Genomic DNA, 20,215 nt, shown 5'->3' on the forward strand with positions numbered 1-20,215 from the left:
GTTGTTTTATGGATTGTGAGATCTGAACATAAACTATTTGTCTTTGATTAGTTCAATATTCATGCAATTGTGTGTTTGAATCTATGATTACTTTGTTGTTTTGGTCAAATTGGCCACTTGATTCTTGATTGCAAGGTAATTGATTGTTAGTTGGGATAATTTTTAGTCCGTAATTGCTGAAATTATTCTAACATAAGAACACTTGGTGTAAAAACCAAGGAATTGTGTGATCTAGCAACATCTCATGCGTTTGAGTAGCTAGGATTGGATCTCTCTATTTCTTCATGCAATTGACAATTATTTTAATGCCTAAGGCTCAAGGACGTTCCTTGGCAATTTGTTAATTAGTAATTGATTAGAGGACGTTCCCTAATTGATTTAATCATAAGGAGAGACATGGTGGTAAGAAGTGTTTTCCATCTCCATAACTAATCTATTGAATCAATCAAGAGAACATAAGTTTCAATGATCAATCTAAACAACCAAAGTGGATCCATCTCTTCAACTAGACCTTTCTCATATTAGATTTCTCTTCTATTTAATTATTACTTGCTCATTTAATTGCTGTCCATAGTTTGCTAATTAAATCAATCTCAAATCCCCCCCTTGTACTTTTACTGCACTTTACTTTTGATCCGCTTTCAGTTACTTGCTTTCAGTTTCTCATTCAATTAATTCTCTTGGTCTTGTTGAGAAAAATAAATAAGTTTACAATTCTCTGTGGATTCGATCCTTTACCACTATCTGCAGTTGTAAAATTGTTGATAACCGGAAAGGTTATTTTTGACCGGCTTCGACAAACGCGAGTCAAAAAATTGGCGCCGTTGCCGGGGAATTGTTCTAACTTGTTTATTTTTCTTTCATGACCAGATCTGAACATAGGGACACTCTGCCTTATGATATGGAAATTGAATGCACAATTAGGAGACTCGGAAAGCAAGCCACTGCCCCTGAACCTTCTGCCGCACATTCGGCCGCCGAACCTCATCAACATTCGGCCGCCGAACCTTTCCTTCTCCAGCAACCTGTAATACCCGACTAGACTCCGGTATCGGAATTCCCACCGTCCGATGGAATTTGGGTATCGGAAACCTCTAGAAGGGTAAAAGCATGTTTTTATAAAATGTTTTTATGATTTTAATGGTTTTAAATATGTTTTTAAATGAGTTTTTGCATGAAAATTTCTTTAAGGGAAAACCCAGGTTCGGCCGCCGAAACTCACTTTCGGCCGCCGAACATGCATGGACTTTGGGAGGCACGTTAGGCCCCCGAAAGTCTAAGTGAGGGAAGTGCAGGTTCGGCCGCCGAACCTTATGTTCGGCCGCCGAACATTGCATGGATGCGGAGGCACATTCGGCCCCCGAACGTGGCCTGGCCAGCCACTATAAAAGGGTCCCCTTGGTCCGCACGGGCGAGCTTTTTCTCTCCCATTGTCGGCCAAGGTGAGTCTCCACCGTTCCTCCCTCGATCTTGAGTGTTTCCTTTAGATCTTTCATGGTTTTAACAAGTCTTCATCTTGCTTTGAAGTTTTTAAGCTTTTGAAACGAGTTTTGAGCAAGTTTTGAACTTGGAGACCCAAGGAGCTCAATCTCTCCCAACTCCAAGTTAGATCGCCTCCACTCTCGATCTTCAAGAGGTAAGAGTCGATCTCTAGCTTACATTATGTTTTAAACAAGTTTTATGCAAGATCTATGGGGTAGAGATGCATGTTTAGGTTTGTTGATGAGTTTATGGTTTTGATGCTTTGATGAACAATGTAGCTTGTTTGTGTATGAATGAAGTGTTGTAGATGGGGTATATGCATGTTTGAGGCCCCTAGGAACTTGTATGCATGCTTTGGTTGAAAAATATGCATGATCTATAGATTTGGAGGCGAAATGTGCAAAGGGAGCCAAGTTTCTGCCCTTTGGCAGAAACCAGGTTCGGCAGCCGAAGGTACTTTCGGCCGCCGAACATGGCTGGGAAGGCAAGCCTTTCGGCTGCCGAAGTTGCCCCCGAAAAGAGACTTTCGTCTCTGTCTGGCACTTTCGGCCGCCGAAGGTGCCGCCGAACCTAGCTGAGTTTCGTCTCTGTCCAGGACTTTCGGCCGCCGAAGGTGCCGCCGAAGGTGCCCTGTTCAGCCATTTCATGCATATTTTCTGTGATGTTTTCATGATGTTTTAGGGGGTTTTTGGGGTATATATTAGAGATATGTTTATATATGTTGGTCCCTCATTGGAGTCCACCTGTGTAGGTTCGGACCCGAGGAACAAGGGACCCCAGCAGTGAGCCAGCTGCTGAGAGTTTGACAGAGTCAGCCAGAGGTGAGTGGAACTATACTTAACCTTTTTCTAAATTAAGAAAGTGAATGTTTTATCATGTTTCATGCATCATGACTATAATATAGGATGTTTGCATTAGAATCACGAATATGCTACATTGCATTATTATATTGTGGTTGATGAGGATGGACATTGCACGACTCACTAGCCCTGTGTACGAAGTCCTGTGGTGTCCATAATAGGGCCGGGCAATAGCTCCGAGTTACGAAGTCCTGTGGTGCCCATAATAGGGCCGGGCAATACGAAGTCCTGTGGTGCCCATAATAGGGCCGGGCATGGAGCTGGGGAATTTTTTTGAGTCAGTCCGTCCATGATGTGAGATGTTTGTGCAATGATGCATTCCATTATAGCATGTTTTAAATATTCTTTTTATAGTTCTACTCACTGGGCTTTTAGCTCACCCCTCTCCCCTAACCCCCAGGTTTGCAGGTACGGGTTTGATAGAGAAGAAAAGAAGAGAAAAGTCATATGTATGTAATAGCTAGAGTATGTGGACATGACAATGATAAGAATGTAATGTAAAGTTTGAACAGTTATGTTTATGTAATTATGTTATTGAGGATAGAGTTGTGCTTGACCATAATGTATTGCTAATCCCTTTTATTTTATGTACATGATCTTATGATATGATGTTTATGCAAAACTAACTCAACACATGATGTATAGCCCTTCGAGGCTTTGATGAGATCCCACAGAGGGACTTTATTTATGTATATGTTCAGAGTATGCACAGGTTGAGTTGGTGATTGATCACATGTATAAAAGAAAAGTTTTAATTTTTATGTATGATGGTTGATCATGTATGGGATTAAACAGGTTTACAGGTATATGTTAGGCTTGCTACGGGTCCCGGCGGCCTTATGCCGATCTGGATCCTAGCGCCGGTAGCGGTCCGGATTTCCGGGGCGTTACAGAGTGGTATCAGAGCCCTAGGTTCATATGGTCGGACCTACAGTGTCGGGCTCATAGAAGTATTAGAGGGTCAAGCACAATAGGAAAGGTCATGTCCACTAGGATAGGATGTAGAGTCCTGTCTTACTATGATGATGTGAAATGCCATGATTTTATGCATGTGCATTAATGATATGCTATGCTATGTGATGTTTATGATGAGGGTTCATGTGTCTCCACATGAACCATATGATGCTAATGCTTGTGAGTTATGTGCTGTTTTTCAGAAACAGAATGAGAGGAACTCGTCGATCTGCACGATTGACAGGAGTCCCACCAGAGGATGAGGGCACAAGCGCCCGTCCTCCCACATTGCCTAGGGCAATGTCATGCAGAACAAACAGAGAAAGAGTATCAAGGGACCCTAGAAGGTCTTTTGATACTAGCAGAAGGGGGACAGAAAGAGGAGGAAGTTCTTCAGATGTGAGGGTGGTTATGGAAGAAGATCAGAGAAGGGATGGGAATCTGGATGTTGGCATGTCAGAAGAAGGGACAGGGGAGTCACAAGGAGGCACTCAGGCCTCGGGGTATGGTTTTCCACCCTATTACCCACCCTATGCACAGAGTCCCGGGTATCCGATGGGAAGTACGTCGGATTACTCCAGCTTTAATCCCTACCCTACTCACATGCCTTATCCACCTTTCTATCCACCGTACCCACAGTATCCAGCCTATCCACCCTCATCCTTCCATCCTCACCCAGCAAACCCCACCTCGGGGAATGCTGCATCCCCACCTCCACCTCCTACAGAACCAGTAGCCCCAGTTACTCAACCTCCTAGACCTAGCTCAGCCAGTGGGAGTAAGGTGAAAATGACAGCTTACCTTAAGCTGGATGCTCCTAAATATAAGTCAGGGGATGATCCCTTTGAATACCTGAGAGCAGTGAAGACGATCACTGATGAGCTAGGGGCAGATGATAGAAGAGCCATTGAGATGGCAGGGTTCACCCTGAAGTGCAAAAAGGCAAAGGAATGGTTCAAGTGCTATGTGGACCCGAGACTAGACAGTATGACATGGGAGGAATTTGCTAATGAGTTTGCTGGATGGGCATTTCCAGATAGCTCCAGAGAGCTAAAGATGATTGAGTTTGAACAACTGAGACAGACAGAAGACATGAGCATAGAGGAGTACACAGATAGATTTCTGGAGCTATTACCCTTCTCAGGGCAAGCTCTAGATACAGATGTGAAGAAGGCCAGGAGATATGTCATGAAATTACAGTCCAGGTACTCCTCATTGATTCAATCAGCTGAGAGGGAGAGTTTTCACACGGTGGTAGATATGGCTCGAAGAATGGAGGCCAGTGCCATAGTTGAGGGGTCAGTGAAGCAGTCAGTGACCCAGTCTTCAGGGGTTAAGACCCCAGGCAGAGGAGGGCCAGGACCCTCTACTCAGAGTTCAGGTAGTAAGAGATGGAATAGCACTAAGAAGCCCAAGAAGAACAAGTTCTGGAACAAGCTGAAATCCGGTCTGGGATTAGGCGGTGGCTCGAGTTCAGGCTCAGATGGTGCAGAATGCCAAAGGTGTGGGAGGCCACACAAGGGAGCGTGTCGATGGGGGACCAATGCATGTTTCAGATGTGGCCAGGAGGGACACATAGCTCGGGATTGTCCTAGAGCACCTTTCATGGGCCAGCCCCAACAGACAGCTTCGGGTAGTGTGGCACAACCAGCAGCTCCAGCCACAACACAGGGCAGTGGCAGAGGTAGAGGGAGAGGGGCAGCCTCTTCTTCTGGTTCCCGAGGTGAAGGTCCATCAGCTCCAGCCAGGATCTTCACAATGACTCAGCAGGAGGCGAACACATCCAACACCGTGGTGTCAGGTAATCTCATCATTGGGTGTTTTGATGTGTATGCATTAATGGATCCGGGTGCATCCCATTCTTTCATCGCTCCGAGGGCAGTTGAGAGGTTAGGGTTGATGGTCTCTGGACTAGAGTGTCCCCTATGGGTCAGTGGACCCAAGTGTGACCCGACAGTGGCAGAGTCAGTCTGCCGGTTTTGTCCAGTGTTTGTTGAGGGAAGATGCCTTTCCGCCGACCTTGTGGTTCTAGACTTGACAGATTTTGACGTCATTCTAGGGATGGATTGGCTATCTACCCATGGAGCTACCTTGGACTGCAGGGACAAGGTAGTCAGGCTCAGAGATCAGAACGGGTCAGAGGTTGTCTTCAGAGGAGACAAGAGGGGTACGCCTAGAGGTCTGATATCGGCCCTACAGGCTCGTAGACTGCTTAGGAAAGGATGTCAGGGGTATGTAGCTCACGTGAGAGAGCTAGATAGTCAGGTCAGGGAGCCAGCCTCAGTGCCAGTTGTCAGAGAATTTCTGGATGTCTTTCCAGAAGAGCTTCCAGGACTACCACCTGCTAGGGAGATAGAGTTCGAGATTGAACTGATGCCTGGAACTAGACCGATCTCTATCCCTCCCTACAGGATGGCACCAGCAGAATTGAAGGAACTGAAAGAACAGTTGCAAGATCTGGTAGATAAGGGCTTCATCCGACCGAGTACCTCACCTTGGGGTGCTCCAGTGCTTTTTGTGAGAAAGAAGGATGGATCCCTCAGACTTTGTATCGACTACAGGCAGTTGAACAAGGTCACTACCAAGAACAAGTACCCATTGCCAAGGATCGATGATCTATTCGACCAGCTAGCAGGAGCGGGTTGTTTCTCCAAGATAGATCTGAGATCAGGGTACCATCAGCTGAGGATAAGGGAAGAGGACATACCGAAGACAGCTTTCAGGACCAGATATGGGCACTATGAGTTCCTTGTAATGCCGTTCGGGTTGACCAACGCCCCTGCAGCATTCATGGACCTCATGAATAGAGTATTCAGACCATACCTGGATCACTTCGTTATTGTCTTTATAGATGATATCCTAGTGTATTCCAGGAATGCAGAGGAGCATGCCCAGCATCTGAGGATTGTATTACAGACCTTGAGGGAACATGGCTTGTATGCCAAGTTCTCCAAGTGTGAGTTCTGGTTAAGGAGCATATCATTCTTGGGGCATATAGTGTCAGAGAATGGGATAGAAGTGGACCCCAAGAAGGTTGAAGCTGTGACTAACTGGCCAAGACCCACCTCAGTGACAGAGATCAGAAGCTTCTTGGGATTGGCTGGCTACTACAGGAGGTTCGTTCAGGACTTCTCTAAGATTGCAGCTCCTTTAACCAGATTAACCAGAAAGAATCAGAGATTCGAGTGGACCGATCAGTGTGAAGAAAGCTTTGAGGAGCTCAAGAAGAGGTTGACTTCAGCACCAGTGTTAGCTCTGCCAAACAGCAATGAGGATTTCACAGTGTTCTGTGATGCATCCAGAGTAGGCCTGGGTTGTGTGTTGATGCAGAATGGTAAGGTGATCGCTTATGCTTCTAGACAGCTGAAGAGGCATGAGTTGAATTACCCCACACACGACCTGGAAATGGCAGCAGTTATCTTTGCCCTCAAGATGTGGAGGCATTACCTCTATGGGGTAAAATGTGAGATCTTCACAGATCATAAGAGCCTGCAGCACATCTTGAACCAGAGAGAGCTGAACTTGAGGCAGAGGAGATGGGTAGAACTGTTGAGTGACTATGATTGCAAGATCCAGTACCATCCGGGTAAGGCTAATGTAGTAGCTGATGCCTTAAGCCGGAAATCACTTGGCAGTCTATCCCACATCACGGCAGAGAGGAGACCGGTGGTGAAGGAATTTTATAAACTCATCAATGAGGGTCTGCTGATGGAGTTGTCTGGTACAGGTGCTTTGATTGCGCAGATGAAAGTAACACCCGTGTTTCTGGAGCAGGTGGCTCAGAAACAGCATGAGGACCCAGAGTTAGTAAAGATTGCCAGGACTGTTCAGTCAGGCAAAAACAGTGAGTTCAGGTTCGATAGTAAGGGGATCCTCCGCTATGGGAATAGACTATGTGTACCAGATGACATCGGGCTAAAAGGAGACATTATGAGAGAGGCTCATAATGCAAGGTACAGTGTTCACCCTGGAGCCACCAAGATGTACCAGGATCTGAAGAGAGTGTATTGGTGGCCAGCTATGAAGAGGGAAGTGGCACAGTTCGTGTCAGCCTGCGAAATATGTCAGAGGGTGAAGTTGGAACATCAGAAGCCGGCTGGAATGCTTAACCCACTGCCGATTCCAGAGTGGAAATGGGAGAATATCGCTATGGATTTTGTAGTGGGGTTACCGGCAACATCCAACAGACTAGACTCCATATGGGTGATCGTGGACAGACTCACCAAATCTGCTCACTTCATCCCTGTTAGGAGCAACTACTCTGTGGATAAGTTAGCGCAGGTTTATGTGGATGAAGTTGTCAGGCTGCATGGGGTCCCAGTTTCTATAGTGTCAGATAGAGGGCCCCAGTTCACCTCCAGGTTTTGGCGGAGTCTGCAGAATGCTATGGGTACCAGGTTGGATTTCAGTACTGCCTTCCACCCCCAGACTGATGGACAGTCAGAGAGGACCATCCAGACAATAGAGGATATGCTCAGGATGTGTGTGCTAGATTTTGGCGGTTCTTGGAGGCAACATCTACCCTTGGTGGAGTTCGCCTACAATAACAGCTATCATGCTAGCATCGGGATGGCTCCATATGAAGCTTTGTATGGAAGGAAGTGCAGGTCACCTGTTTGCTGGGAAGAGGTTGGAGAGAGGTCCTTAGCAGGGCCTGAGCTTGTAGAAATCACCAGCAGAGTGGTGCCCATGATCAGAGAAAGGATAAAGACTGCCACAAGCAGGCAGAAGAGTTATACAGACATCCGCAGGAGACAGGTAGAGTTTCAGGAGGGGGATCTAGTATTGCTCAAGGTGTCTCCAATGAAAGGGGTGGTTCGGTTCGGAAAGAAAGGTAAGTTAGCTCCACGGTACATCGGGCCCTTTGAGGTCTTGCAAAAAGTTGGGAATGTATCGTACAAGCTGGACTTGCCTGCTTCTATGGAGAGAATCCATCCGGTTTTCCATGTTTCCATGTTGAGGAAGTTCGTGTCAGATCCGGGCAAGGTTCTTAGTGAGCCTGATGTGGAGATCCAAGAGGATCTCACTTATGTTGAACAACCAGTGCGGATTCTTGACACTCAGATCAAAAAGCTAAGGAACAAGGAAATCCCGATGGTGAAAGTCCTTTGGAACCACCACAATATGGAAGAATGTACCTGGGAGACACGGGAGTCCATGCTCCAGCAATATCCCCATCTCTTTTAAGGTTAGTCCCTATGTGTTTTATATGTATGTTATGTTGTTTTGCTATGCATGTACTAGTTGAGGAACATTCGGGGACGAATGTTCTTAAGGGGGGGAGAATGTAATACCCGACTAGACTCCGGTATCGGAATTCCCACCGTCCGATGGAATTTGGGTATCGGAAACCTCTAGAAGGGTAAAAGCATGTTTTTATAAAATGTTTTTATGATTTTAATGGTTTTAAATATGTTTTTAAATGAGTTTTTGCATGAAAATTTCTTTAAGGGAAAACCCAGGTTCGGCCGCCGAAACTCACTTTCGGCCGCCGAACATGCATGGACTTTGGGAGGCACGTTAGGCCCCCGAAAGTCTAAGTGAGGGAAGTGCAGGTTCGGCCGCCGAACCTTATGTTCGGCCGCCGAACATTGCATGGATGCGGAGGCACATTCGGCCCCCGAACGTGGCCTGGCCAGCCACTATAAAAGGGTCCCCTTGGTCCGCACGGGCGAGCTTTTTCTCTCCCATTGTCGGCCAAGGTGAGTCTCCACCGTTCCTCCCTCGATCTTGAGTGTTTCCTTTAGATCTTTCATGGTTTTAACAAGTCTTCATCTTGCTTTGAAGTTTTTAAGCTTTTGAAACGAGTTTTGAGCAAGTTTTGAACTTGGAGACCCAAGGAGCTCAATCTCTCCCAACTCCAAGTTAGATCGCCTCCACTCTCGATCTTCAAGAGGTAAGAGTCGATCTCTAGCTTACATTATGTTTTAAACAAGTTTTATGCAAGATCTATGGGGTAGAGATGCATGTTTAGGTTTGTTGATGAGTTTATGGTTTTGATGCTTTGATGAACAATGTAGCTTGTTTGTGTATGAATGAAGTGTTGTAGATGGGGTATATGCATGTTTGAGGCCCCTAGGAACTTGTATGCATGCTTTGGTTGAAAAATATGCATGATCTATAGATTTGGAGGCGAAATGTGCAAAGGGAGCCAAGTTTCTGCCCTTTGGCAGAAACCAGGTTCGGCAGCCGAAGGTACTTTCGGCCGCCGAACATGGCTGGGAAGGCAAGCCTTTCGGCTGCCGAAGTTGCCCCCGAAAAGAGACTTTCGTCTCTGTCTGGCACTTTCGGCCGCCGAAGGTGCCGCCGAACCTAGCTGAGTTTCGTCTCTGTCCAGGACTTTCGGCCGCCGAAGGTGCCGCCGAAGGTGCCCTGTTCAGCCATTTCATGCATATTTTCTGTGATGTTTTCATGATGTTTTAGGGGGTTTTTGGGGTATATATTAGAGATATGTTTATATATGTTGGTCCCTCATTGGAGTCCACCTGTGTAGGTTCGGACCCGAGGAACAAGGGACCCCAGCAGTGAGCCAGCTGCTGAGAGTTTGACAGAGTCAGCCAGAGGTGAGTGGAACTATACTTAACCTTTTTCTAAATTAAGAAAGTGAATGTTTTATCATGTTTCATGCATCATGACTATAATATAGGATGTTTGCATTAGAATCACGAATATGCTACATTGCATTATTATATTGTGGTTGATGAGGATGGACATTGCACGACTCACTAGCCCTGTGTACGAAGTCCTGTGGTGTCCATAATAGGGCCGGGCAATAGCTCCGAGTTACGAAGTCCTGTGGTGCCCATAATAGGGCCGGGCAATACGAAGTCCTGTGGTGCCCATAATAGGGCCGGGCATGGAGCTGGGGAATTTTTTTGAGTCAGTCCGTCCATGATGTGAGATGTTTGTGCAATGATGCATTCCATTATAGCATGTTTTAAATATTCTTTTTATAGTTCTACTCACTGGGCTTTTAGCTCACCCCTCTCCCCTAACCCCCAGGTTTGCAGGTACGGGTTTGATAGAGAAGAAAAGAAGAGAAAAGTCATATGTATGTAATAGCTAGAGTATGTGGACATGACAATGATAAGAATGTAATGTAAAGTTTGAACAGTTATGTTTATGTAATTATGTTATTGAGGATAGAGTTGTGCTTGACCATAATGTATTGCTAATCCCTTTTATTTTTATGTACATGATCTTATGATATGATGTTTATGCAAAACTAACTCAACACATGATGTATAGCCCTTCGAGGCTTTGATGAGATCCCACAGAGGGACTTTATTTATGTATATGTTCAGAGTATGCACAGGTTGAGTTGGTGATTGATCACATGTATAAAAGAAAAGTTTTAATTTTTATGTATGATGGTTGATCATGTATGGGATTAAACAGGTTTACAGGTATATGTTAGGCTTGCTACGGGTCCCGGCGGCCTTATGCCGATCTGGATCCTAGCGCCGGTAGCGGTCCGGATTTCCGGGGCGTTACACAACCGAACTTCGCACCAATGGCTGAACCTAATGCACAACATGCTGCCCAAAATGGACAGGCTGTCCATGACCAATTAATTCAAGAAAATCCAGCCATTAGAGCTCCAATGCCAAGAGAAAGAACCATGAGAAAATTGGCAACACCTGTAGGCGATCAAGCACCACTTTGCATCACCTATCCACCTTTGACAGTTCCCTTTGAACTAAAAACATATTTGATCCATCTTCTTTCTAAATTCAGAGATTTGCAAAATGAAAATCCACACAAGCACTTGAAAGAGTTCAATATTGTTTGTTCATCTATGAGACCTCAAGGTATTTCTGAAGATCATGTTAAGTTAAGAGCTTTTCCTTTTTCATTGGATGACTATACTAAAGATTGGTTATTTTATCTGCCACCTGGATCTATCACTTCTTGGGATGATATGGTTATAACTTTTTTAAACAAATATTTCCCAACATCTAAAGCCATTGGCATAATAAGAGAAATCACTAGCATAAGACAAAAACCAACTGAGGATTTATATGATTATTGGAAAAGGTTTAAAAGACTGTGTACAGGTTGTCCACAACATGATATGTCAGATAAGTCCCGCATGCAGTTCTTCTATGGAGGATTCCTCTCATCATAAAGAAGGTTCATTGATGTAGCCTGTGGAGGATCCATTGCAGACAAAACACCTAGGGAGATGAGAGAGTTGATCTCAACGCTTGCAGCCTCATCTAGGCAGTATGGAAAAGAAAAGCAACTGCAGAGAGGAGTAAATGAGGTTAAGTTCACCCGATATTTCTTCTCTATGATGAAAAATGTTGTCATAGGATTTGCTCGACAAGCTCAAGCATCCCAGCCACTTAGGCCATGTGGGATCTGTGCATATGTAGGACACCCCACTGATCAATGTCCTACACTTCAAGAAGACAATCAGCAAGTCAATGCCATTGGAGGATACAACAACCAGCCTAGACATGATCCATATTCCAATACATACAATCCAGGCTGGAAGGACCATTCCAATTTCAGCTATGGAAGTGTAATACCCGGCTAGACTCCGGTATCGGAATTCCTACCGTCCGGTGGAATCTCGGATGTCGGAAGCCTCTAGTAGGGTAGAAACATGTTTTCATAAAATGTTTTAATGTTTTTCATAATTTTAAATAAAAAGGAAATGAGTTTTGCATGAAAACAACCTTAGAGGAAAACTCAGGTTCGGCCGCCGAAACTCAAAGTTCGGCCGCCGAACATGCATGCATTTCGGGTGAGCCTTAGGCCCCCGAAGGCATAAGTGAGGGGAGCCCAGGTTCGGCCGCCGAACCTCAAGTTCGGCCGCCGAACATGGCATGCATGCGGAGGCACATTCGGCCCCCGAACGTGGCCTGGACAGCCACTATAAAAGGGTCCCTTAACCGAAAACGGGCGAGCTTTTCCCCATTTTCGGCCAAGGTGAGCTCTCCGCCGTCCCTCACCGATATTTGATGTTTTTCCTCTAGATCTTTCAAGTTTTTCATTTGTTTTAACTTTGTTTTGAAGATTTGAGCTTTTGAGCAAAGTTTTGGAGCTTTGAGGTTCAAGAACTCAAATCTCTCCCAACTCCAAGTTTGGTCGCCTCTACTCTCGATCTTCAAGAGGTAAGAGTCAATCTCTAGCTTATATTATGTTTTAAGTAAGTTTTATGAAGTTCATGGGGGTAGAATGCATGTTTAGGTTATAGTTATGTTTATGGGTATAAATGTATGTTCATGAACAATGTGGCTTGTAATGTGTGTTTGATGTGTTGTAGTTGGGGTTTAAGGTAGTTTGAGACCCCTAGGAGCTTGTATGCATGTTTTGGTTGAACTATATGCATGATTGAAAGATTTGGGAGGCAAATGTGCATAAAGGAGCCAAGTTTCTGCCCTTTGGCAGAAACCAGGTTCGGCAGCCGAAGGAACTTTCGGCCGCCGAACATGGCTGGGGAGGCAGGCCTTTCGGCTGCCGAAGTTGCCCCCGAAAAGAGACTTTCGTCTCTGTCTGGGACTTTCAGCCGCCGAACCTGCCTGGGTTTTGGCTCTGGAGGGACTTTCGGCCGCCGAACCTGCCCTGTCCAGCCTTCCTTTGCATGTTTTTGCATGTTTGTTTTGAGGTGTTTTAGGGGGTTTTGGGGGATGTTTTAGAGTTATGTTCTAGTATGTTGGTCCCTCATTTGAGTCCACCTGTGTAGGTTTGGACCCGAGGAACTGAGGACCTCAGCAGTGAGTCAGCTGCTTCAGTCAGTGTCAGAGCTAGCCAGAGGTGAGTGGAATGACTCTTATGCTTTTAAATAAATAAATCAGTTTTGAGCATGTTCATGCATCACGGATGCCATGTGATATTCTAGGTTGTTTGCATTAGAAATCACGAATATGTTGCATTGCATAATATGTTGTTGATGTGGATGAATGTTGAATGATCCATTAGCCCTCATATGTTATGACATGATGATATGATATGGAAGTCCAGATGTGGCCTGCACTACGCCCCTGGCACTATGTAAGAGAAAGACCGGACGTGGCCTGCACTACGCCCCCGGCACCATGGAATATGTATGTTATGTTATGTTATGTATAAGAAAAAGACCAGGTGTGGCCTGCACTACGCCCCTGGCATGATTGGAATATGCAGAGGGCTAAATGGTGACAAGTTCATCCTTGATATGATTAGTTGTGATGTGATGCATTCCATGATAGCATGTGTTTTAAATACTTTATGATTCTGCTCACTGGGCTCTAGTAGCTCACCCCTCTCCCAAATTCCCCAGGTTTGCAGGTACGGGTTAGACAGAGAAGTCAAGAAGAGTAATGAAGTCTTATGTATGTAATAGTTAGAATGTGGACATGACAGATTGTATAATGATGTATAGATATGTAATGTAACGATATTAAGGATAAAAATGTGCTTGACCATAGTTTATTCTAATCCCTTTTGATGCATGATCCTTGATGTTTTATGAATAGAGATGTTTAGCCAACTCAACACATGTTATGCCACCCATTGGGGGCATTGATGAGATCCCACTGAGGGGTCAAGTTCATGATTATGGAAATGTTCAGTGCATGCACAGGTTGAGTTTGGTGTATGATAGAATGTATGAAAGAAAAGTTTCAATTGTTATGTATGTTGTTGATCATGTATGGGATTTAACAGGTTTACAGGTTACATGTCAGGCTTGCTACGGGTCCCGGCGGCCTTAAGTCGACCTGGATCCTAGTGCCGGTAGCGGTCCGATTGTCGGGTCGTTACAGAATGGTATCAGAGCCCTAGGTTCATATGGTCGGACCTAGAGTGTCGGGCTCATAGATGTTATAGAAGGTCAAGCACAGTAGGAAAGATCATGTCCACTAGGATAGGATGTGGAGTCCTGTCTTATATGATGATGTGAAATGCTATGATATGAATGATATGCTATGATGTGTGATGCGGGTTCATGTGTGCCCACATGAACCATATGATGCTAATGTTTATGTGATGTATACTGTTTTTCAGAAAACAGGATGAGAGGAACTCGTCGATCAGCAAGATTGACTGGAGTACCACCCGAGGATGAGGGCACGAGCGCCCGTCCTCCAGCATTGCCTAGGGCAATGTCTAGTAGGTCTAACAGAGAAAGAGCAGTAAGAGACCCTAGAAGGTCTTTGGATCTGGGTAGAAGCAGATCAGTCAGAGGAACAGTTCAGGGAGGAGCGTCAGAGGACATGGGGGATGATATGGATGTAGAGCAGAGGAGGGATGGCAGTTTGGGAGTTAGCATGTCAGAAGAAGGAATGGGAGAATCCCAAGGAGGAACTCAGGCCTCGGGATTTGTTCAGCCACCCTACTACCCACCCTTCTCACAAAACCCTGGGTATTCGATGGGAGGCACATCGGACTACCACAGTTTTAGCCCTTATCCCACACAGATGCCATACCCACCTTATTATCCACCATATTCACAGTACCCAATGTATCCACCTCCACCTTACTATCCAAATCCAGCAAACCCTACCCCAGGGGATGCTGCACCTCCTCCTCCTCCAGCAGAACCAGCAGCCCTAGTTGCTCAACCGCCTAGACCTAGCTCAGCCAGTGGGAGCAAGGCCAAAATGACTGACTACATGAAGTTGGGTGCTCCCCAGCATGAAAAAGGGGATGACCCATTTGTGTATCTTGAGAGGGTCAAGGTGATCACAGATGAGATTGGGGCTGATGATAGTAGAGCCATTTAGATGGCTGGGTTCACACTTAAGTGCAAGAAGGCACGAGAGTGGTTCAAGAATTATGTGAACCCGAAAGTGGATAGCATGTCTTGGGAGGAGTTTGCAAACGAGTTTGCAGGATGGGCTTTCCCAGATAGTTCAAGGGAGCTGAAGATGATAGAGTTTGAGCAGTTGAGGCAGACTGATAAGATGGGTGTAGAGGAGTTCACAGACAGATTTTTGGAGTTGTTGCCATTTGCAGGGCAAAACCTTGACTCAGACCAGAAAAGGTCAAGGAGGTATATCATGAAACTCCACTCTAGATATTCCTCCTTGATCCAGTCAGCAGATAGGGAGAGCTTCCATGCCATAGTGGATATGGCCCGAAAAATGGAGGCCAGTGCCATCGTTCAGGGGACAGTTAAACAGTCAGTGGCACAGCCTTCTGGTTCTAAGACCCCAGGCTCTTCTTCAATGAGTGCAGCAACTTCAGGTAGCAAGAAGTGGGACAGAGGTCCCAGGAAGTCTAAGAAGAACAAGTTCTGGAACAAGGTTAAGTCCAGTCTGGGACTAGGGAGTGGCTCAAGCTCTGGTGCTGATAATGCAGTTTGTGCAAGGTGTGGCAAGCCACACAGGGGAGTATGTCGGTTTGGGACGACAACCTGTTACAGATGTGGTCAGGAGGGGCATATGTCTCGAGAATGTCCAAGAGCAGCCCCGATGGCACAGTCCCAGCAGACAGCTTCAGGTAATGTAGCGCAGCTAGCAGCTCCAGCCACGACTCAGGCCAGTGGCAGAGACAGAGGGAGAGGGGCAGCCTCTTCTTCAGCGGGTTTCAGAGGTGAAGGTCCATCAGCTCCAGCACGGATCTTCACAATGACACAGCAGGAGGCAAATGCATCTAACACCGTGGTGGCAGGTAACTTAGTCATTGGTTGTTCAGATGTGTATGCCTTGATGGACCCTGGTGCATCTCATTCTTTTATTGCTCCGAGAGCCGTCCAGAGGTTAGGGTTGATGATCTCTGAGTTAGAGTGTCCTCTCTGGGTCAGTGGACCCAAGTGTGATCCATCAGTGGCAGAGTCAGTCTGCCAGTGTAGTCCTGTGTTTGTTAAGGGAAGATGCTTGTCCGCCGACCTTGTGGTTCTAGACTTGACAGATTTTGACGTCATTCTAGGGATGGACTGGTTATCTACCCATGGTGCTACCTTGGACTGCAGGGACAAGGTAGTCAGGTTCAGAGGTCAGGATGGGTCTGAGGTTGTCTTTAGAGGAGACAGGAGGGGTACACCTAGAGGTCTGATATCAGCTCTTCAGGCTCGTAGGTTGCTTAGGAAGGGATGTCAGGGGTATTTGGCTCATGTGAGAGAGCTTAGCAGTCAGGTTAGAGAGCCCGCCTCGGTGCCAGTGGTTAGAGAGTTCTTAGATGTGTTTCCAGACGAACTACCAGGTTTACCACCTGCTAGGGAGATAGAGTTCGAGATAGAATTGATGCCTGAAACCCGACCGATCTCTATCCCTCCCTATAGGATGGCTCCAGCCGAGTTGAAAGAATTGAAAGAACAGTTGCAAGAGCTGGTAGACAAGGGCTTCATCCGACCGAGTACCTCACCCTGGGGTGCTCCAGTCTTATTTGTCAGAAAGAAGGATGGGTCCCTTAGACTTTGTATCGACTACAGGCAGTTGAACAAAGTCACTACCAAGAACAAGTACCCTTTGCCAAGGATCGACGATCTATTCGACCAGCTAGCAGGAGCGGTTTGTTTCTCCAAAATAGATCTGAGATCTGGGTACCATCAGCTGAGGATCAGAGATAAGGATGTGCCTAAGACAGCTTTCAGGACCAGATATGGGCATTTTGAGTTCCTTGTAATGCTGTTCGGGTTAACCAACGCCCCTGCAGCATTCATGGACCTCATGAACAGAGTGTTTAGTCAGTACCTGGATCACTTTGTTATTGTCTTCATAGATGATATCTTGGTGTATTCCAGGAATGCAGAGGAGCATGCCCATCATCTGCGGTTGGTTTTGCAGACCTTGAGGGAACATGGCTTGTATGCCAAGTTCTCTAAGTGTGAGTTCTGGCTGAGGAGCATTTCGTTCTTGGGGCATGTAGTGTCAGAGAATGGGATAGAGGTGGACCCCAAGAAGACAGAAACTGTGGCTAACTGGCCTAGACCCACTTCAGTGACGGAGATCAGGAGTTTCTTGGGTTTGGCAGGTTACTACAGGAGGTTCGTTCAGGACTTCTCGAAAATAGCAGCTCCTCTGACCAGACTAACCAGGAAGAATCAGAAGTTTCTGTGGACCGACCAGTGCGGAGAGAGTTTCGAAGAGCTTAAGAAGAGGTTGACTTCAGCGCCAGTTTTAGCTCTGCCATCTAGTGATGAGGACTTTACCGTCTTTTGTGATGCGTCCCGTGTGGGACTGGGTTGTGTACTAATGCAGAATGAGAGGGTGATTGCTTATGCTTCTAGACAGCTGAAGAAGCATGAGTTGAATTACCCCACACATGACCTTGAGATGGCAGCAGTAATCTTTGCACTCAAGATGTGGAGGCACTACCTCTATGGGGTAAAATGTGAGATCTTCACATATCATAAAAGCCTGCAGTACATCCTGAGTCAAAGAGATTTGAACTTGAGACAGAGGAGATGGGTAGAGCTGCTGAGTGACTATGATTGCAAGATTCAGTATCATCCGGGTAAGGCGAATGTCGTGGCAGACGCCCTAAGCCAGAAGTCACTAGGCAGTCTATCCCATATCACGGCAGAGAGAAGACCAGTGGTGAAGGAGTTTTTCAAGCTCATTGATGAAGGTCTACAGTTGGAGTTGTCTGGTACCGGTGCTTTAGTGGCCCAGATGAGAGTGACACCTGTGTTTCTGGAGCAAGTGGCTCAGAAACAGCATGAGGACCCAGAGTTAGTGAAGATTGCCAGGACTGTTCAGTCAGGAAAGGACATTGAGTTCAGATTTGGCAGTAAGGGGATCCTCCGCTACGGGAGTCGATTGTGTGTACCAGATGACATAGGGCTAAAAGGAGACATTATGAGAGAGGCTCATAATGCAAGATACAGGGTTCACCCCGGAGCCACCAAGATGTATCAAGATTTGAAGAAAGTTTATTGGTGGCCAGCGATGAAGAAAGAAGTGGCACAGTTTGTGTCAGCCTGCGAAGTGTGTCAGAGGGTGAAGCTGGAACATCAGAAGCCGGCTGGAATGCTTAACCCGCTACCTATTCCAGAGTGGAAATGGGAGAATATAGCTATGGACTTCGTAGTGGGGTTACCAGCGGCGTCCAACAGATTGGACTCCATATGGGTGATTGTGGACAGACTCACCAAATATGCTCACTTCATCCCTGTCAGGAGTGGCTACTCTGTGGACAAGTTGGTGCAGGTATATGTGGATGAGATCGTCAGGCTGCATGGGGTTCCGGTTTCGATAGTGTCGGATAGAGGGCCCCAGTTCACCTCCAGGTTTTGGCGGAGTCTGCAGAATGCCATGGGTACTAGATTGGATTTCAGTACTGCCTTCCACCCCCAGACGGACGGACAGTCCGAAAGGACCATCCAGACTATCGAGGATATGCTTAGAATGTGTGTGCTGGACTTTGGCGGTTCTTGGAGGCAGCATCTACCTTTGGTGGAGTTTGCCTACAATAACAGCCATCATGCTAGCATCAGGATGGCTCCATATGAAGCTTTATATGGGAGGAAGTTCAGGTCACCTGTTTGCTGGGAGGAAGTTGGAGAAAAGGCCTTGGCAGGGCCTGAGATAGTAGAGATCACCAGCAGGGTGGTAACCATAATCAGAGAGAGAATCAAGACTGCTACAAGCAGACAGAAGAGTTATGCAGACATCCGCAGAAGACAGGTAGAGTTTTAGGAGGGGGATCTGGTATTGCTCAAGGTGTCTACAATGAAAGGAGTGGTTCATTTTGGAAAGAAAGGTAAACTAGCCCCACGATACATCGGACCCTTTGAGATCTTGCAGAAGATTGGGAATGTGTCGTACAAGCTAGATTTGTCTGCTTCAATGGAAAGAATCCATCCGGTTTTCCATGTTTCCATGTTGAGGAAGTTCGTGTCAGATCCGAGCAAGGTTCTTAGTGAGCCTGATATGGAGATCCAAGAAGATCTCACCTATGTTGAGCAGCCAGTGCGGATCATAGACACCCAGATCAGAAAGCTGAGAAACAAGGAAATCCCGATGGTGAAAGTCCTGTGGAACCACCACAATATGGAAGAGTGCACTTGGGAGACACGGGAGTCCATGCTCCAGCAATACCCTTATCTTTTCTAAGGTTAGTTTCTTAGGTGTTTTATGAGTATGTTATGTTGTATGCCATGCTATGTGCTAGTTGAGGAACATTCGGGGACGAATGTTCTTAAAGGGGGGAGAATGTAATACCCGGCTAGACTCCGGTATCGGAATTCCTACCGTCCGGTGGAATCTCGGATGTCGGAAGCCTCTAGTAGGGTAGAAACATGTTTTCATAAAATATTTTAATGTTTTTCATAATTTTAAATAAAAAGGAAATGAGTTTTTGCATGAAAACAACCTTAGAGGAAAACTCAGGTTCGGCCGCCGAAACTCAAAGTTCGGCCGCCGAACATGCATGCATTTTGGGTGAGCCTTAGGCCCCCGAAGGCATAAGTGAGGGGAGCCCAGGTTTGGCCGCCGAACCTCAAGTTCGGCCGCCGAACATGGCATGCATGCGGAGGCACATTCGGCCCCCGAATGTGGCCTGGACAGCCACTATAAAAGGGTCCCTTAGCTGAAAACGGGCGAGCTTTTCCCCATTTTCGGCCAAGGTGAGCTCTCCGCCGTCCCTCACCGATCTTTGATGTTTTTCCTCTAGATCTTTCAAGTTTTTCATTTGTTTTAACTTTGTTTTGAAGATTTGAGCTTTTGAGCAAAGTTTTGGAGCTTTGAGGTTCAAGAACTCAAATCTCTCCCAACTCCAAGTTTGGTCGCCTCTACTCTCGATCTTCAAGAGGTAAGAGTCGATCTCTAGCTTATATTATGTTTTAAGTAAGTTTTATGAAGTTCATGGGGGTAGAATGCATGTTTAGGTTATAGTTATGTTTATGGGTATAAATGTATGTTCATGAACAATGTGGCTTGTAATGTGTGTTTGATGTGTTGTAGTTGGGGTTTAAGGTAGTATGAGACCCCTAGGAGCTTGTATGCATGTTTTGGTTGAACTATATGCATGATTGAAAGATTTGG

This window comes from Manihot esculenta, chromosome 3 (genome assembly GCF_001659605.2).
Source record: "Manihot esculenta cultivar AM560-2 chromosome 3, M.esculenta_v8, whole genome shotgun sequence".
Lineage (NCBI taxonomy): Eukaryota > Viridiplantae > Streptophyta > Magnoliopsida > Malpighiales > Euphorbiaceae > Manihot > Manihot esculenta.